The 21,051-nt window shown below is 31.4% G+C and overlaps 1 long non-coding RNA gene across 1 annotated transcript; it reads left to right on the top strand.

The window, feature by feature from the left end:
• Positions 1 to 7,644: 7,644 nt before the first annotated feature.
• On the top strand, positions 7,645 to 20,636 carry LOC143248763 (uncharacterized). Its single transcript, XR_013027167.1, has 5 exons — positions 7,645 to 7,814; positions 8,270 to 8,328; positions 9,395 to 9,499; positions 19,894 to 19,961; positions 20,429 to 20,636. It is a non-coding gene; the product is annotated as an uncharacterized LOC143248763 (long non-coding RNA).
• Positions 20,637 to 21,051: the final 415 nt, after the last annotated feature.

The raw sequence follows: 21,051 nt of genomic DNA, 5'->3' as shown, positions 1-21,051 counted from the left end.
TCTTGTGATAAACTTTGGTGAATTTCATACCCAGTCACCTTTCACTGGAAGCATTGAAGACATCTGAGGTGACGCCATATTGAAAAGAGTCTGAACCTGATAGCATATCTATCAGGCTGGTATCACTTTCTAATATCCCTTGTTGACCTAGAATTACGGTTTGCTGAATCAATGGTTTCTTTGTCAAAAAGCCTTTCAAGGGCTATTTGAAATGAGTCTGAGACAATGTTAGTTGATACATTGACATAACTTACTTAATCATTTGGGTACTCAGTTGTTACTTTTATCTGCTGTACATTTCTCTTGAATATGTTGACAACTTTATGAAGTAATTGTTTCTCATTCTGAAGTATATGTGGGTCAATATCGGATACTAATAATTCCGTATTTTTTTAGCAAATGCCTCGCTGAAATTGTGTTTCAATAGACTATATCTGCCATTTCTTCCTGAACGTAAAACGATAACCCTGTCAAATGAACAAGTTCTAAGTAATCTATCATTGAACATGATACTGGAGGTGCTTGAGAAAGTATGATGTAGTATGATATCAACGGTGCGATACAAGAAAGTCAGTAGTTACTGCTTTTAGATTTTTTTCTGATTGTATTAAATCTATGTCATAATATTATTCTAATACTGGGTAATCACTGAAATAATTCCTCAAGCATATAACTATACACCAAAATGTTTTCGTAAAAATTCATCACAACCAGAAACAGTGCAACGTAATTTGTTTACACGTACAACTATAATTCACGTTGTCGAATCCGAAATGTATCAATGTGTGGTATTTATTTATGTTTAATACATTCTTAACATACAACAGTTGCTGTCGTCCTAAAGTTATTTATATGAAAATTCGATTTGAGGCTTTTAAATATAATAAATTAATTCTCTTTTAATACATTAAGCTATTAACAAAGGTTTGAAACACACAAGTATGACTGTTTTAAACTAATTATTCATTTATAATCTCATAATGCCCTGAAAATAGGGATTTAAAAAAGATTATCCAGACTAGTTCAGATAGTTACGGTACTCAAGTCGTTATCTGCGAGTCTCTGGTTTGAATCTCCCTCCTACCAAACACGCTCAATAATTCAGCCATGGTGTATTATAATATGACGATTAATCCCATATTCGTTGATTGAAGATAGATTGATCGATTGAGGAGTGAAGATTCTACAAAATTAGGAAAGAACACAAACTAATTATAAATTTAAAAACATGTCAAAATTAAATTTATTATTTTATTTCTATTGCTTTAGTTTCAAGACTTTAAAACTATTAAAATTAAAACCTTTGACATTGTTTATACTAAGTACAACAACGAATTTGATAATTTGCCTTTTAAGGTTTGGACTTCATCCACAAATTTCGAAGTGAAAGTGTCGTGAAAGCATAAATAAATTCTTACTTCTGTAAGAAGGTATTCCAGGTTTGTAATAACACTATTTCAACCACACTATGTTCGTCACCTCCTTTGCTCAAGCCGCGATTGTCTGAAACCATGGATCTTTAGGCTAGGACACAATGATCTTCATAGCAATCGAAACACTATTTATATAACCCACTTTTTGTTTGTTGTTTTTTGGAATTTCGCACAAAGTTACTCGAGGGCTATCTGTGCTAGCCGTCCCTAATTTAGCAGTGTAAGACTAGAGGGAAGGCAGCTAGTTATCACCACCCACCGCCAACTCTTGGGCTACTCTTTTTGCCAACGAATAGTGGGATTGACCGTCACATTATAACGCCCCCACGGCTGGGAGGGCGAGCATGATTTGACGCGACGCGGGCGCGAACCCGCGACCCTCGGATTACGAGTCGCACGCCTCACGCGCTTGGCTATGCCGGGCCCTAACTCATTTGTTACCGAGAAGCTGGTCAAGCATGATCATAATTATTCTTGTTACGATGAATTACGTTAGGGCTATTGTATAAGCAAGCAGATTAGGCCTGCTCTTTAGGTTTAGTTGTTAGGTCAAGTACGACAATATAATTTTGTGGTCTGAAAAATTACAAACCAAAATTGTCTGAAATTCCTTTGATGGATCATGTTGAAATGACGTCATAAAATGGCCGACATTGTCTGTTTGTTGGTTTTTGTACTTAGTTTTGATAGTAAGTGTTTATAAAATCATATATAAATACAGCCCTCTTCCTCAAACTAAATACACTATGGTAGTATGATAGAGGTACCATTGAACACTTAGAATTAAGTGTTCGGCCTAATTTGTATATAATCTTGTGACTATCGTAATATCTTAAATTCTGTGAACTATAAAGATAGTCTGTGAAAGTTAGGTTTCAGAAAATAACAGATGCTGATTTGGAAATAGATTAACCTCATTCTTTATTTAAAAACAAGACTGCTTGATAGAAAGCACTTTTCAAAATTGCATCCATAATGGCTTAAAATAACAAATTTGTAAAGTGTTAGCTGAATTAAATTTTCTTTTTCATCTGGTGTGTATATATATTGTCCAAAAACTCCATTTCAATACATTTGTTAAACTATATTGTATTTGTTTTCGCAAAATTACGAAAATATACACACTTTAATTATCTTGCTGCAGTTCAGACTACCAGTAGCATTTTGTGCAATTTCTTCATAGTTTTTGAATATCCACATTGTCCATCACCTTCCCAGCAGCACTCCTTCAAACAGAATAGTCCATTTTCACAGCAAAGGCAATTCTCTTTGATCGAGCATTTAGTGATACCAATGTAACCACAGTAGAAGTTCAGCATCTTGTTTAAAGCTTTTGGTTCATCAAAAGAGACAGGAACCGTGATGTTAATCCTTAATGTCGAACTGGTCTGGAAACTTGTGATTTCTCGAGATCAACTAATGTCAACGTCTTTGCTTCCATGATCTATGTTTAACGTGCTGTACAAATGAGGCTGTACAACTTTGTTATAGGTACAGTCTGCGTTGCAGCCAGGCGAACATGGAGGTCGTTAAGAGATGATTTTTTTCTTCTAAATGTGAGTGCTTGAAGACAAATTTTGTGCCAGGTATTGTCTGTATTAGCTGCAGCACTGTCTCCTTGCCAGCATAGAATGAAATCTTAACCAATGAGAGCATGAACTACTGGCAATAACATATATACTTTTGTTGGTCTGATAGTCTTTGCAACGTCACAATGTGATGAAAACGATTCATTCGACGCAGATCAAGGGTCTATTAATCCTACCACATGTGGAATATAGTGTGCTAAGAGAACCACAATCTATGTGTCTGATGACTTTAAAGTAAGCTGAGGTGTTGCATTCTTGGTCAGGTTTAATGGATTTAATATTTGTAAGATTAATTTAAGTCATACTTCAAACTTGTAGATATATTATATATAAACCACAAAAATCTGGTCTTTGAACAGTATTAATAAACACCGCCATCTGGATATTTAAATTTTTCACTCCCAGAAACCTACACACTACCGTTGTTTAACATCTCAGATATATTGTTATGTTTAAGAATGCTCAGAAAGTTTCCTAAACAGCAGTTCAAGGTTTGGAAATTCAATCAATTTCTGAACAGTGGCACAAGGATTATATAATAAAAATACCTTAACAAGAGAGAATTTGTAGTTATTGAAGACTGTACAAAAGTGAGAAAAACTTGAAATAATTATTATCAGTACTTTAGGTTTATTAAAATTGGAGTCTTTAAGAATGTTCACACTGAGCCATAACCACGAATTTGATGACGTGCATTTTAGGGTTTGAACGCTATTATGTTATTAAATTTCGTAATTGAAGTGTCATCAAAATATATATCAATTCTTACGTCTGATAAAAAGACATCTGAAACCCAATCTATCATTCAATTCGCCACTTTCACTGAAGTGTAACCCTAACACCAGACTGCACCAGACTCGAGAAAAGAAAATGTAGTTGTAATCTGAAGTAAAACTTCTTTCTTGTGTTAATATTCTCCAAAACAGTTTCAGAAACATCATTTTGTGATATTTTTCTTCGAATATTTTCCCTCAACAGTAAGAGAAAAACTATTTAAGTTGCAATCTATTTTACCTTACGATTTCATAAGCATCTTATGATTAATTTGACAGAGTACTACAGTTTCTATATTGAAGATATTAAAAATACGAATCATATGGTGATTATTTCATGTTCTTATGGGTGAAGAAGTTATAGATGGGACTTCGAAGGTATTCTTAATTATTACAAATGTGTTGATTTGACATCGGTTATTAAGCAAAAAGCAACACAACGAGTGACTTGCGCAAAGCAACTCGAGGGCTATCTGTGCTTTGCCCACTAGGGGTATCATAACCCGGTTTCTAGCGGTGTGAGTCCGTAGACATACCAGAGTGGGGTCACATGTGAGTGGGTAACTGAGTAAGTAATTTTATTTCTGATAAAACACGAAATATCCTTACAACACACGTTATACGTAATCGTATATGTATTTATGTTGTTTTAGGAAATATTCCTTGTTCTGTTATTAAATTCGAATTTTTCAAACATATGACTATTTTTTATCTTTTGGACTTCGTATCTCAGACACGTTCTGGGTTAGATTGGCATTTAATGACCCCGTTATAGAAATTTTAATATCATAATCAGCGTACCAATTGAATAAATTACAACCACAAATATGTTTCTCAACTTTAATGGACCGCAACTTCCTGTTGAATGAGAAACCGTTTCGTTTTCTGTACTGAGGTCTTCATGAGTACTACGCATATTTCAAAACCTATACGTGTACAAGGACATCGATGAAATGTCATATTCAATACAAACTGTACATTGCTTTAAATATTTAGATTGTCATAACACGCACTCGTAAAAAACAAAACATGCAGTTCTTAATTGTTTGTGCACACCTTTCATTAAACTAACGAACTCGAGCGAGACTCACGCATATTTGTGAAAGTACCAGTCCACAGAACAAAGTAAACACATCTACATGGCCGTATTATTATTAGGGACATTGATTTTATCTGTAAAATCTGATACGGAAAACTTGAATGGATGCAGTTTTCAATTTGTAACAGACTTTTAAAAGTTTTATAAAGCCTCTACAAGGCTCAGCTAATTTGAACGTCCACTTTCAGGTTCTTGTTTCCTTTGTTATAAAGCAGATAATTACACTATGGGTCAATGTTGTTCTCCTCACCGCAGTAGCCGAAACCAGATATCTTTTAGTGTAAGAAGCTACCACCCAGCTACAGAAGTAGACACCACATTATATCTGCTGTTCTTTTGAGGTTTTGATTAATATGAAACTGGTAGAACGAGACCGTGCTTTAAAAGACAGTGCACCAATGTTGAAATGGTATTTCTAGACAGCACCCTGAAAGTTAATACACCAGTTGTAACTGTTTAGAGTATCCCGAAATCTAAAAATTAATGTGTCCTAATGAATAGTGCTCCAACTGAAAACCGTGTCCTAAAGATTAATGTATTTTACAGTATATAAAATTTATTTTAATAACTGATATAAACACATTCCGTTTCGAAATAGATATTATGATTTAAAGACATGTATAGAAACCTTTCTCAAATTTTACCATATGAAACTAAACAGACGTAATAGAGTCCTGAGTTAAGTCATCGTAATTAAAACAAACGATTCTTTACTGAGTATTAAGGCTGTCATACAATAAGCAACAAAGAGAACAATTCTCTAACGGGTTCTTCGCAAACGAGACAACGATTTAATTGATTTGAAAAATATACTCAGCTTCGTGAAACAAATTTTATTGTGGGTCAAATGGAAGATTTTTTGTTTGAAGATCCTCTAATAAAGACAATCGAGACAAACATGACATTTTCTTAACATAAGGCTTAAAATGATCTATTTCTATTATAGTAAGACCAGGTAGAACTCTTTTTGATTTCTGTACCAGTGAATTGGCGTTTCAATCCCAAAATGCTGAATCAAGTTGTAAAACTAATAATCTCAATTAGTGTATTCAAAGTTGAAAATTGTGTGAACTTTATGGATTTTTTTATAAGTTGTTTTCATGGCAACTTCTTTTGTTGATTTATCTGTGACGAGATATAGACATACATGATGCCAGTAAGTCATTGTAGGAAATTATTTAGCAGGATAACTCATTAATCCATAGAAAATATATATATAAATCAAATTCATCATTTTTTTCATCACTTATTCTTTTACACATCAAGGCCTTTTAAATCTGGGAGAATAAGGTTCTATATTGAACTCTTCTTACAATTCATCACTGGTCTCTTTATACTGTTTTTTTTCTTTTAATCTCTCGAAAACTTAATTAAAAATACCAAGTTAGTAGTTGCGAAATTTGTAGTGATTGACTAGACATAAAGCAGCTTGTTAACACTACCAACCGTTTCTAATTATGATGTGTTAGAATAAAGACAAAATAGCTACTTAGCTCCACCTATCACCAACTATCGAAATACTCTTTACCAACCAATAATGGAATTGAACATCACTTAACAACGCCCTCGTGAATGAAAGGACGAGCATATACCACGAAGATATTCAATACCGCGACCCTTAGATTGCGAGTGGAATGTTATCAACGCCATGTTTGTCAAGCTTACTGAAAACTGGTTTCTGAAAACTTCCCGCACCATTATCCCTGAACAAAGGCTACTCGAGAGAACAAACCTTAGCTTCATAACTCGAAATACCATAGAAACAATTCTTATTGCACAACCATACGAAACCTACCTATGTTATTATTTGAGTTTTCTCAGAGTTACTGGTGAGGGATGGAATTTCTCGAAACCAGTATAAATCAATGACAGCTTGAGGTTTATTTGAAATTCCCGATGTTTGGTTCAGAAAGTTCCAGAATTTTGTCTTCTCATTCACTTAAGACGCCTTTTTACAATGATTTTTTTTTGTTTTGAAGAGAAGTGTATTCAAATACACCTATTTTAGATTGTTTTCTGTACAGCCAAACGGAGCATTACATGTTAACATTCTCTAATTCCAGTTACTAGTAAACAATATTCATCACAAACTCTTGACTGAAGGAACAATGAGATTTCACCATTCTTGGAAAGAGCTACAAACAATGAATGTTTCGATTACTACTAACCCACGTTCCGGTCCTGAACCAAATAGAAGGATAAAAAATTAACATTTTCTTAACGAACAGTTCTTTACAGCTATTCAGTTGACCGTGCGTATTCGTCTTATTGTGATTTTGTGTGACTAACCGAGTATGTAACAACAACAAACCGAATTCCAGAAGTTTAGGGTGCATGCGTTAAAAATCACGTGACAGTTTTTGTGAGTATAAATACAGAAAAAACAAACAAATATTCTTCTGTAAACATCAGTTTGGTATAAAAGAATGATCTAGCAGCTTAACATAGTTTGGTTTGTTCAAACACGCAATGTTTTACTTCATAATTTTAAAAAACAGCGTTTCTTAACAGTGAGTAGCATATGAGTGATTCTGTGCATAAACCTGAACAAACAAAGAAACGATAACACAAAAGACAAAAATGATTCGACAAATATATTGTTTAAAGGCAATGTTTCATCAGAGATACTAGAATAAATAGTTTTCTTACAGTAGATCAACATGGACATTTCTTACTGTAATGTACGAGTTAAATCCTTTTTTTTTCCCTCTATTGTTAAGATTTGTATAAAAACACAAATAATTTCCCCAAAATATTATCATCCGTCTGACTCAGAACATCAGCTGATAGTTTGGACACTGTAGACTTCTAAAACCATCGGAAATGAAGAGTCTGGCGGTATTGCTTCTGGTGACTGTTTTTCTTGCGGTCGCTTGGGGCAAAGGAAAAGGACATGGAAAATTACACAAGTTAATGTGCAGTAAGTGACTTTTATGAAATAGTTCATGTAGGAGATTATTCTATATCATCATTGACACCGGTTGTGGCTAGTTTCACGTGCTTCAATGATATAACGTAATAATAACTAAAGATGTAAGATCAGTGTAAATGTTTGTATATTCACAAATTTATATTTACAATAAGTAAAATGTTATTTGTGTGTAGTTGAGAGTAAAGCCAACACAATGGGTCATTACTTCAATGTTTTCAGTATTGAGCCAGAATATGTTATAAACTTACAGCTAAGATAGTGGAGAACGGGAATTGTTTATGTTTTTCTTGTTAAAAACTTGCTTTCGAAGTAGTTGTTAGGGTATTTAAAGGTTTTCCTCTCTTCTCTTTTTATAACGTATAATATTATATATTAACAAAGATAAACAAATAATAACAGAGCTTTAGAACGTTTCTTCTTTCATAAACTTTTCATTGTTACAGGCGATAATGAAGAAGACGTAAAAAAAGCAATGGCTATTGTTGAAAGTTTCCCACAGGAGGTAAGTACTGTTGATAATAGTTCTTTAAATGTGAACTACTGAAAAACATTAAATAACAATAGTTTATTATTTGTGTTCATGATTATCGTTATTATTATAGAAAATTATTTATATGGTTATTTTTATTTGAATATTTCATGGCATGTTCTGAACAACTCGGTCGTTACTCTCAGAGTTCGTTTGTTCACTCATACAAATGACATGTTCTGCATAGAATTACCTGAGTAGACAAGTAAGAAACTTATTATAGACAGGCATAGCTGTTCCTAACATTAAAGTGGGATCAGCAGATAATTAACCAGTCACTAAAAGCCTGTTAGTTGGTTAATTTTAAATGAATAACAGGATTTATAAATTACCCACATCTGGAGATAAGAAGATTGTTTAGTGGTACCATATCAATAACTCCAAATCCTTGGGTTCCAGATTCGATGCACTAACCATTAGGTCACAATCTAATACAAATACACATCCATATGAAGAGTATGTTTCAGGAAATTTGTTGCTAAACATAAAATTACACAATGGGCTAACTGGGCTGTGCTTGCCACGAGTATCGAAACCCAATTTTTGGTGTTATAGACAATAGTACTTACTGCTGAATTACTGGAAGGTTATGTATATCTTTGCCATGTAACTGGATATATTTACTCTGCTCATTACGGGTATTCAAACCTAGTTTGGATATAAACCTTCAACCTTGTCGCTTAGCGTCTGTGGAACTTGATATTATTAGATTATGTTAACGTTTCACCACATAGAAGAAGAGATCTCTCTAATCTATTCATACGTTTATACCAAAATAATTTAACAACTGAGTTCTATTGCACTAACCGTTCCCTGATTAGTGGTGATAAGTTACATGAAAGGCAGCTAGTAAACATCAAACACCATCAACACTTGAGCTCCTCTTTTACCAACTACATTATTATGACCCTCTCAAACTCGCACCCAGCGAGATGGGCAGTCGAGTACCCTAACCATCATGCTATGCCAGACCATTATTTTCACTAAATAATATATTAATATAAATAAATCGCATAAACATTTTTGCTATGTCTTTCAGAAAAAAGATGCATTTGAACAGTGCAAAAACGAAAACAATCCAGACTCTCTGAGTGACGATGAATTCAGGCAGAAGATGTGTGACGACAAAGAATTTGCAAAAACAGTAAGTTACTATTAACCAGTTATTAGAATTCTATTTTTAAGCCTTTAGTAACGTCTGCTTAAAGTAAATAAATAGTTATGTTCACAGTATCGTATTTACAACATCTATTCATTATTCAGATGATTGTTATCGAAGATAGTTTTATATAAATTGTGTTATTTTCTTTTACTGTCACATTTATATATAATCCTTCCGTTGTTCCTTCAAAGATACTCATGTTTTACTTTATAATTAATTACATGCCACTTGTTATATCAACCTGAAGTGGTTTTAGATAATATTATATAATTTAAATTGTAAGAAGTTTTAAGCTAACTAAAATTCCGTTTAAATATTTTCAGATTAATACTGAAAATTTAAGATGTTTTATATTAATAATAAAACTATTGATTTTATTACATACCTATATCTCAGATAAATTACTTAATATACCACTTTTCAAGATTGAAACAGGTTATACACTGTGTCCTACATATGCGTCAATAGCAATGAAAGAGTTAATGTGGAGGGTTAATTTGAACTCCAACATGGTTGTGGGATTGGGATGGATTTGGTTTTATATTCTAACTTCTCTATATTTATGTCTTCATTAATTCTATAAAGCTTCTCTGATGACAACAGTAAAAATATAGTTGTGTTTGCCTAGAATAAAAAGTTAAATGCGCTGTTACATATATTCGTTTCTTTTAATAAGAAATTCCTATGAGTAAAATATTATTTTATTTATTTCTTCCTTTCTCGTCATATGTTTTTCTATATAAAACTGTATGTATGTAATTAATTATAGTCTAACTATTACATCACATCAATATGTTAGTTCCTGTTCACAAACTTTACTTTAAATGCTCATTTCATATGCACGAACAGATTTTTACGGTCTGCACTTTATCCATGTAAATTATAAACATAATTCTGATATTCTATAAACCTTTTTATCAGTAAAAAGTAAAATAAAGGAGCAGACTAGTTAAATTCATTGTGTTTATATATTTTACCGTGTGGTAACATATTTATTGGAACATATTCATACTTTGTGAATGTTATAAACATTGTTATAACTTTCCTAACTTTTGAAGTCTGTATTATTAATTATCATATTTTCATACTGAGTTTCTTCGAGTTTAAGATCAAAGCTACGTGATGAACTGTCTTCGCCATGCAAATTACGGGTATCGTACCCTAATTTGTAACGATGTAAGTATATAAGGTCACCTTTCAGTCATAACGGGAGTAACTGACCTTAGACACAGCGACACTAATGTTGTTTATCTATATAAAGTTACAGATGTTTTCGTTCTCAATCTTTAGAACACTTAAATATTATGATAGATTTTATGTTAAGCTACAATATAAAATATTTCTGATGAGCAGACTAAGAACAACATTGTTACTGAATATTACATTATATACAATATGTTATTAACTATCTTTGAATTTTACTATTGTCAAAATATAAATTCCAAAGTAATTCTATAAGATTAAAATAGAAACAATTTTTTATTGTAACACCTTCCTAATAGACTGATTTACGATAAAATCAATAGTTCTGTTTACTTGGCTTTCATAATATATATATATAATTTTCTTTTTACTTGTAGATTAAAAAAGTGCGCGATGGGCAAGATGGGAAGAAACTGACGGATTTGTAGAAAACCTACATTTATCTAGTAAGTGTTAGACATGTCTTGGAAGATAATATGACATGTTTTATTTAATATCAGTTTATAATGTAAAGTCTATTCACTTAAATCTATTGGAGCAACTTTCTTTTGTTTTCTTAATATTGTATTTAACCAATGTTTGAATAACTCAAATTCAAATTATATTTTCTAATAAATATGATCTAAAAGTTTCTCTACTTTTACCAACGTCTAATAGAATTTTTTTGTAGCTCTAATTGTAAATTTGGTTGTAATAATTCCATAGATTTTCCAAACTTCTTACAATATATTATAGTAACTCAAGAACTGGTTACTCCGACGACAAGTAGGAGTTGAATTCGTTTAATTAAAGTATGAATCTCCAAATGTTAGAAGTTTTTAACATTCATACCATTAATACTGAATTATTTATGGAATGTTTATGTAACACTATTAATGCTGCAGTAGATTTAAAACAAACTTTTTTATTTCAGAAATGACTTAACATCCAATGAGGAAGTCTTCACTTGATTTACGAAAATCTGACTATACAGTTGTTCTGTCTTTATTCTTCTGCGTATTATTATAAATAGTTTACTTGTTTCTAGTGTACTGGTCTTCATTCAATTTGTTTTTATCTTTCAGTGAAATAAATTCATGGATAAAATGATTGTTATAAATTGTGTTTTATAAACAGTTTGTTTGAAATGACGAATGAAGAGAAAAATTAAAACCAGGAAAAACTAATAGAGATAAATTTCGATTAATTAATCCATAAATCATACAATAAAATTAATATTTATTAATCTAATTGTGGCCAAGAACGTCTTTGCTGTAACTTAGAACTTTAGCGTCACTCAGTTTGTAATAAAACAGTTAAAATTAATATATATCGTTTCAAAACAAGTTAAAATTATAACTGCAGTAAAATGTTCAAGTAAACTATTAAATAAAACTAAGAATGAATTTTCTAAAACCAGTTAAAATTTTCCCTAATTATTAAAGATGGAAAGAAAAGAAATGTCTTATTTCATGTATTTTTCATTTTCTAGCTTTTGAGAATATGCTGTTTGGCACTGTCTCTCTCTTTAATATTTTTAATGTTAGATTAGACCACACTACAGACTTGAACCTATATATATAAGCACGCCACAATAATCTGTGTGTCCGTTTTTCTATTGCATAAGTACTTCCAGATCTCTGAGACAATTTCAAACAAACCAATATTTTGGCATTTTCATTGGGGGTTCACAACCCTATCCATTTGTTTACTACTATTATTGAATAATTATTATCTTAAACGTCAAATACTTTCGGATATAGCGCCACCTTCTTAAAAAAAACTTAAAAAACATCCAACACAGGCTTTTCACTGTAAATTCCACATTGAAAAAGGCTTCTGTAAACATCTCGGACAGTGAGATAAGTATTACAAGAACATACAATGTCTCTCACACATTGGGCATCGTTCAACCAATTTATCACGACAAAATTATTGCACTATTTTGACATTAGTGCAAAGATAAAGCTGCAGTTCTTATCCCTTTTAGCCTTGGAAAATACGGATTTTTTGCCTTCAGAACGCTGTCCCAGATGTGATGAATGATAGCCATTCTCTGAAATTTTTTAGGTACATAGCAATAAATACTAACAAAATCATTCAACGTATCGTTCAGATGATGTTTATATTACAACTGTTTCGTAAAGTCAGTACCGAAGATCGTTAAATCCCATGCAAGTCTTCTTGTGGTTTGATGAAATTATGTTCCTGGCAGCATACTCTCAATTGTTTCAGGAACACCCAAATAGATTGGTATCTCGATACCTAACAACTTTAATGAACAACGTAGAAGGTATTTATATGCAAGAATAGTTGATTTTTGAAGATCTTGACATATAAAAAGCCGAAACTTCATCAAAAGAGAAGAGAATATCTGATACAGTTGAGGCTCTAATCGAGTATGTTGACAATTTTACTTTGTAAAATACCTTTCTTTAGTGTTGTTCTGTTACGTACGAGTAGTTTCAGAAAGAGTGCAGCACCATACACGTAATCAAATAGTTCCCGTTCTGGTCACTTCAATGTCAACATGGCTTCATGGAATGCCTTGACAATCACCACATTCCCTCATAAGATAGAGACATTAACATTTATTTTGAGTGCTGTGTATATCACACTGAAATTATGTAAATATTTACATTAGAAATGTGCTCTCGACTGCCATGTTTATATATTTAACAAAATTATATACACTAACTCACTTGGTAAAATGTAGAAGTTTAGAAAATTTTCCTCCTCTTGTGATACACTTTGGTGAATTTCATACCCAGTCACCTTTCACTGGAAGCATTGAAGACATCTGAGGTGACGCCATATTGAAAAGTTCCTGAACCTGATAACATATCTATCAGGCTGGTATCACTTTATAATATCTCTTGTTCACCTATAATCAGGGTTTGCTGAATCAAAGGCTCCTTTGTCAAAAAGCCTTTCAAGGGCTATTTGAATTGAGTATGATACAATATTAGTTGATACATTGACATAACTTGCTTAATCATTTGAGTAATTAGTTGTTACTTTTATCTGCTGTACATTTCTCTTGAATATGTTGACAACTTTATGAAGTAATTGTTTCTCATTCTGAAGTATATGTGGGTCAATATCGGATACTAATAATTCCCTATTTTTTTAGCAAATGCCTCGCTGAAATTGTGTTTCAATAGACTATATCTGCCATTTCTTCCTGAACGTAAAACGATAACCCTGTCAAATGAACAAGTTCTAAGTAATCTATCATTTAACATGATACTGGAGGTGCTTGAGAAAGTATGATGTAGTATGGTATCAACGGCGCGATACAAGAAAGTCAGTAGTTACTGCTTTTAGATTTTTTTCCGATTGAATTAAATCAATGTGAATGTATTATTGTAATACTGGGTAATCACTGAAATAATTCCTCAAGCATATAACTATACACCAAAATGTTTGGGTAAAAATTCATCACAACCAGAAACAGTGCAACGTAATTTGTTTACACCTACAACTATAATTAACGTTGTCGAATCCGAAATGTATGAATGTGTGGTATTTATTTATGTTTAATACATTCTTAACATCCAACAGTTGCTGTCGTCCTAAAGTGTATTCACATGAAAATTCGATTTGAGACTTTTAAATATAATAAATTAATTCTCTTTTTAATACATTAAGCTATTAACAAGAAGACATTCCAGGTTTGTAATAATACTATTTCAACCACACTATGTTCATCACATTCATTGCTCAGGACGCGATTGTCTGAAACCATGGATTTTTAGGCTGGGATACAATAATCTTCATAGCAGTCGAAACACTATTTATATAACCCATTTGTTACCGCGAAGCTGGTCAAGCATGATCATAATTATACTTGGTACAATAAATTACGTTAGGGCTATCATATAAGCGAGCAGATTAGGCCTGCTCTGTAGGTTTAGTTCTTAGGTCAAGTACGACAATATATTTTTGCGGTCTGAAAAATTACAAACTAAAATTGTCTGAAATTCCTTTGATGGACCATGTTGAAATGACGTCATAAAACGGCCGACTTTGCCTGTTTGTTTGTTTTTGTATTTAGTTTTGATAGTAAGTGTTTATAAAATAATATCTAAATTTACTCCCCAAAAACTAAATACACTATGGTAGTATTATAGAGGTACCATTGAACACTTAGAATTATGTGTTCGGGCTAATTCGTATATAATCTTATGACTATCGTGAAATCATAAACTCTGTGAACTATAAAGAAAGTCTGTTAAAGTTAGGTTTCAGCAATTAACAGATGCTGATTTGGAAATAGATTAACCTCATTCTTTATTTAAAAATACGATTGCTTGATAGAAGACACTTTTCAAAATTGCATCTATAATAGCTTAAAATAACCAATTTTTTAAGTGTATAGCTGAATTAAATTTTCTTTTTTAATCTAGTGTGTATATATATTGTCCAAAAAACTCCATTTCAATACATTTGTTAAACTATATTGTATTTGTATTCGCAAAATTACGCAAATATACACACTTTAATTATCTTACTGCTGTTCAGACCACCAGAAGCATTTTGTGCAATTTCTTCATAGTTTTTTGAATATCCACATTGTTCATCACTTTCCCAGCAGCACTCCTTCAAACAGAAGGGTCCATATTGATAGCAAAGGCAATTCACTTTGGTCGAGCACATAGTGATACCAATGTAACCACAGTAGAAGTTCAGCATCTTGTTTAAAGCTTTTGGTTCATCAAAAGAGACAGGAACAGTGATGTAAATCTTTAATATCGAACTGGTCTGGAAACTTGTGATTTCTCGAGATGAACTTATGTCAACGTCTTTGCTTACCATGATCTATGTTTAACGTGCTTTACAAATAAGGCTGTACAGCTTTGTTATAGGTACAGTCTGCGTTGCAGCCAGGCGAATAGGGAGCTCGTTAGAGATGATTTTTTTTTCCTCTAAATGTGAGTGCCTGAAGACAAATTTTGTGCCAGGTATTGTCTGTATTAGCTGCAGCACTTTCTCCTTGCCAACATAGGATGAAATCTTAACCAATGAGAGCATGAACTACTGGCAATACAATATATAGTTTTGTTAGTCTGATAGTCTGTGCAACGTCACAATGTGATGAAAACGATTCATTCGACGCACATCAAGGGTCTATTAATAGTACCATATGTGGAATACAGTGTGCTAAGAGAACCACAATCTATGTGTCTGATGACTTTACAGTTAGCTGAGGTGTTGCATTCTTGGTCAGGTTTAATGGATTTAATATTTGTAAGATTAATTTAAGTCATACTTCAAACTTGTATATATATTATATATAAACCATCTGGATATTTAAAATTTTCACTCCCAGAAACCTACACACTACCGTTGCTTGACATCTCAGATATATTGGTATGTTTAAAAATGCTCAGAACATTTTCTATAAAGCAATTCAAGGTTTGGAAATTCAATCAATTTCTGAACAGTGGCACAAAGACTATATAACAAAAATACCTTAACAAGAGAGAAATTTAAGTTACTGAAGACTGTACAAAAGTGAGAAAAACTTGAAATAATTATTATCAGATCTTTAGGTTTATTAAAACTGGAGCCTTTAAGAATGTTCACACTGAGCCATAACAGCGAATTTGATGACGTGCATTTTAGGGTTTGAACGCTATTATATTATTAAATTTCGTAATTGAAGTGTCATCAAAATATATATCAATTCTTACGTCTGATAAAAGACATCTGAAACCCAATCTATCATTCAATTCGCCACTTTCACTGAAGTGTAACCCTAACAGCAGACTGCTCCAGAGTCGAGAAAAGAAAATGTAGTTGTAATCTGAAGTAAAACTTCTTTCTTGTGTTAATATTCTCCAAAACAGTTTCAGAAACATCATATTGTAATATTTTTCTTTTAATATTTTCCCTCAACAACTTCAGTAAGAGAAAAACTATTCATGTTGCAATCTATTTTACCTTACGATTAATAATAACTAAAGATGAAAGGTCAGTGTAAATGTTTGTATATTCACAAATTTATATTTACAATAAGTAAAATGTTATTTGTGTGTAGTTGAGAGTAAAGCCAACACAATGGGTCATTACTTCAATGTTTTCAGTGTTGAGCCAGAATATGTTATAAACTTACAGCTAAGATAGTGGAGAACGGGAATTGTTTATGTTTTTCTTGTTAAAAACTTGCTTTCGAAGTAGTTGTTAGGGTATTTAAAGGTTTTCCTCTCTTCTCTTTTTATAACGTATAATATTATATATTAACAAAGATAAACAAATAATAACAGAGCTTTAAAACGTTTCTTCTTTCATAAACTTTTCATTGTTACAGGCGATAATGAAGAAGACGTAAAAAAAGCAATGGCTATTGTTGAAAGTTTCCCACAGGAGGTAAGTACTGTTGATAATAGTTCTTTAACTGTGAACTACTGAAAAACATTAAATAACAATAGTTTATTATTTGTGTTCATGATTATCGTTTTTATTATAGAAAATTATTTATATGGTTATTTTTATTTGAATATTTCATGGCATGTTCTGAACAACTCGGTCGTTACTCTCAGAGTTCGTTTGTTCACTCATACAAATGACATGTTCTGCATAGAATTACCTGAGTAGACAAGTAAGAAACTTATTGTGGACAGGCATAGTCGTTCCTAACTTTAAACTGGGATCAGCAGATAATTAACCAGTCACTAAAAGCCTGTCAGTTGGTTAATTTTAAATGAATAACAGGATTTATAAATTATCCACATCCGGAGATAAGAAGATTGTTTAGTGGTACCATATCAAGAACTCAAAATCCTTGAGTTCCAGCTTCGATGCACTAACCATTAGGTCACAATCTAGTACAAATACACATCCATATGAAGAGTATGTTTCAGGAAATTTGTTGCTAAACATAAAATTACACAATGGGCTAACTGTGCTGTGCTTGCCACGAGTATCGAAACCCAATTTTTGGCGTTATAGACAATAGTACTTACTGCTGAATTACTGGAAGGTTATGTATATTTTGCCATGTAACTGGATATATTTACTCTGCTCATTACGGGTATTCAAACCTAGTTTGGATATAAACCTTCAACCTTGTCGTTTAGCGTCTATGGGACTTGATATTATTAGATTATGTTAACGTTTCACCACATAAAAGAAGAGATCTCTCTAATCTATTCATACGATTATATCAAAATAACTTAAAAACGGAGTTCTATTGCACTAACCGTTCCCAGTTTAGTGGTGATAAGTTACATGAAAGGCAGCCAGTAAACATCAAACACCATCAACACTTGAGCACCTCTTTTACCAACTACATTATTATGACCAACATTTAAAAGTGCAAGAGTGTCCAATTCAGGGATTACAGGATTCAAACTCGCACCCAGCCAGAGGGCCAGTCGAGTACCCTAACCATCATGCTATCCGAAACCATTATTTTCACTAAATAACATATTAATATAAATAAATCGCATAAACATTTTTGCTATGTCTTTTAGAAAAAAGATGCATTTGAACAGTGCAAAAACGAAAACAATCCAGACTCTCTGAGTGACGATGCATTCAGGCAGAAGATGTGTGACGACAAAGAATTTGCAAAAACAGTAAGTTACTATTAACCAGTTATTAGAATTCTGTTTTTAAGCCTTTAGTAACGTCTGCTTAAAGTAAATAAATAGTTATGTTCACAGTATCGTATTTACAACATCTATTCATTAATCAGATCATTGTTATCGAATATAGTTCTATATAAATTGTTTTATTTTATTTTAATATCATATTTATACATAATCCTTCCGTTTTACCTTCAAAGACACTCATGTTGTACTTTATAATTAATTACATGCAACTTTTAATATTAACCTGAAGTGGTTTTAGACAATAGTATATAATTTAAATTGTAAGTTTTAAGTTAACTAAAATTCCGTTCAAATATTTTCAGATTAATACTGAAAATTTAAGATGTTTCATATTAATAATAAACATATTGATTTTATTACCTACATATATCTCAGATAAATTACTTAATATACCACTTTTCAAAACTGAAACAGGTTATACACTGTGTCCTACATATGCGTCAATAGCAATGAAAGAGTTAATGTGGATGGTTAATTGGAACTCCAACATGGTTGTGGGATGGACTTGATTTTATATTCTAACTTCTCTATATTTATGTCTTCATTAATTCTACAAAGCTTCTTTGATGACAACAGTAAAATATAGTTGTGTTTGCCTAGAATAAAAAGTTAAATGCGTTGTTACATAATTTCGTTTCTTTTAATAAGAAATTCCTATAAGTAAAATATTAATATATTTATTTCTTCCTTTCTCCCAATATGTTTTTTCTATATAAAAACTGTATGTATGTAATTAATTATAGTCTAACTATTACATCACATGAATATGTTAGTTCCTGTTCACAAACTTTATTTTGAATTTTGAATGTTCATTTTATATGTACGATCCTTGGAACAGATTTTTACGGTCTGCACTTTATCCATGTAATTTATAAACATAATTCTTATATTCAAGAAACCTTTTTATCAGTAAAAAAGTAAAATAAAGGAGCAGACTAGTTAAATTCATTGTGTTTATATATTTTACCGTGGTGGTAACATATTTATTGGAACATATTCATACTTTGTGAATGTTATAAACATTGTTATAACTTTCCTAACTTTTGAAGTCTGTATTATTAATTATTATATTTTCACACTGAGTTTCTTCGAGTTTAAGATCAAAGTTACTTGATGAACTGTCTTCGCCATGCAAATTACGGGTATCGTACCCTAATTTGTAACAATGTAAGTATATAAGGTCATCTTTCAGTCATAGCGGGAGTAACTGACCTCAGACACAGCGACATTAATATTGTTTATCTATATAAAGTTACAGATGTTTTCGTTCTCAATCTTTAGAACACTTAAATATTATGATAGATTTTATGTTAAGCTACAATATAAAATATTTCCTGATGAGCAGACTAAGAACAACATTGTTACTGAATATTACATTATATACAATATGTTATTAACTATCTTTGAATTTTTTACTATTGTCAAAATATAAATTCCAAAGTAATTCTATACGATTAAAATAGAAACAATTTTTTATTGTAACACCTTCCTAATAGACTGATTTACAATAAAATCAATAGTTTTGTTTACTTGGCTTTCATAATATATATATATAATTTTCTTTTTTACTTGTAGATTAAAAAGTGCGCGATGGGGAAGATGGGAAGAAACTGACGGATTTGTAGGAAACTTACATTTATCTAGTAAGTGTTAGACATGTCTTGGAAGATAATATGACAAGTTTGATTTAATATAAGTTTATAATGTAAAGTCTATTCACTTTAATCTATTGGAGCAACTTTCTTTTGTTTTCTTAATATTGTATTTAACAATGTTTGAATAACTCAAATTCAAATTATATTTTCTAAGAAATATGATCTAGAAGTTTTTCTACTTTTACCAACGTCTAATAGAATTGTTTTGTAGCACTAATTGTAAATTTGGTTGTAATAATTCCATAGATTTTCCAAACTTCTTACAATATATTATAGTAACTCAAGAACTGGTTACTCCGACGACAAGTAGGAGTTGAATTCGTTTAATTAAAGTATGAATCTCCAAATGTTAGAAGTTTTTAACATTCATACCATTAATACTGAATTATTTATGGAATGTTTATGTAACACTATTAATGCTGCAGTAGATTTAAAAACAAACTTTTTTATTTCAGAAATGACTTAACATCCAATGAGGAAGTCTTCACTTGATTTACGAAAATCTGACTATACAGTTGTTCTGTCTTTATTCTTCTGCGTGTTATTATAAATAGTTTAATTGTTTCTAGTGTACTGGTCGTCATTCAATTTGTTTTTATCTTTCAGTGAAATAAATTCATGGATAAAAATGATTGTTATAAATAGTGTTTAATAAACATTTTGTTTGAAATGACGAATGAAGAGAAAAATTAAAACCAGGAAAAACTAATACAAATAAATTTCGATTAATTAATCCATAAATCATACAATAAAATTAATATTTATTAATCTAATTGTGGCCAAGAACGTCTTTGCTGTAACTTAGAACTTTAGCGTCACTCAGTTTGTAATAAAACAGTTAAAATTAATCTATATCGTTTCAAAACAAGTTAAAATTATAACCGTAGTAAAACGTTCAAGTAAACTATTAAATAAAACCAAAAGAATGAATTTTCTAAAACCAGTTAAAATTTTCACTTATTATTGAAGAAGCAAAGAAATTAAATATTATATTTCTCATATTTTCTCTTTCTCTAAGTTTTTGAAGATATGTGGATGGCACAAAAAATACACAAAAAAAGTTTGGTAAAATTTTCCC

Source organism: Tachypleus tridentatus, chromosome 4 (assembly GCF_004210375.1).
Source record: "Tachypleus tridentatus isolate NWPU-2018 chromosome 4, ASM421037v1, whole genome shotgun sequence".
In the NCBI taxonomy this organism is placed as follows: Eukaryota; Metazoa; Arthropoda; class Merostomata; order Xiphosura; family Limulidae; genus Tachypleus; species Tachypleus tridentatus.
The sequence above is the reverse complement of the archived record's forward strand: the minus strand, read 5'-3'. Positions and strand labels throughout refer to the sequence as shown.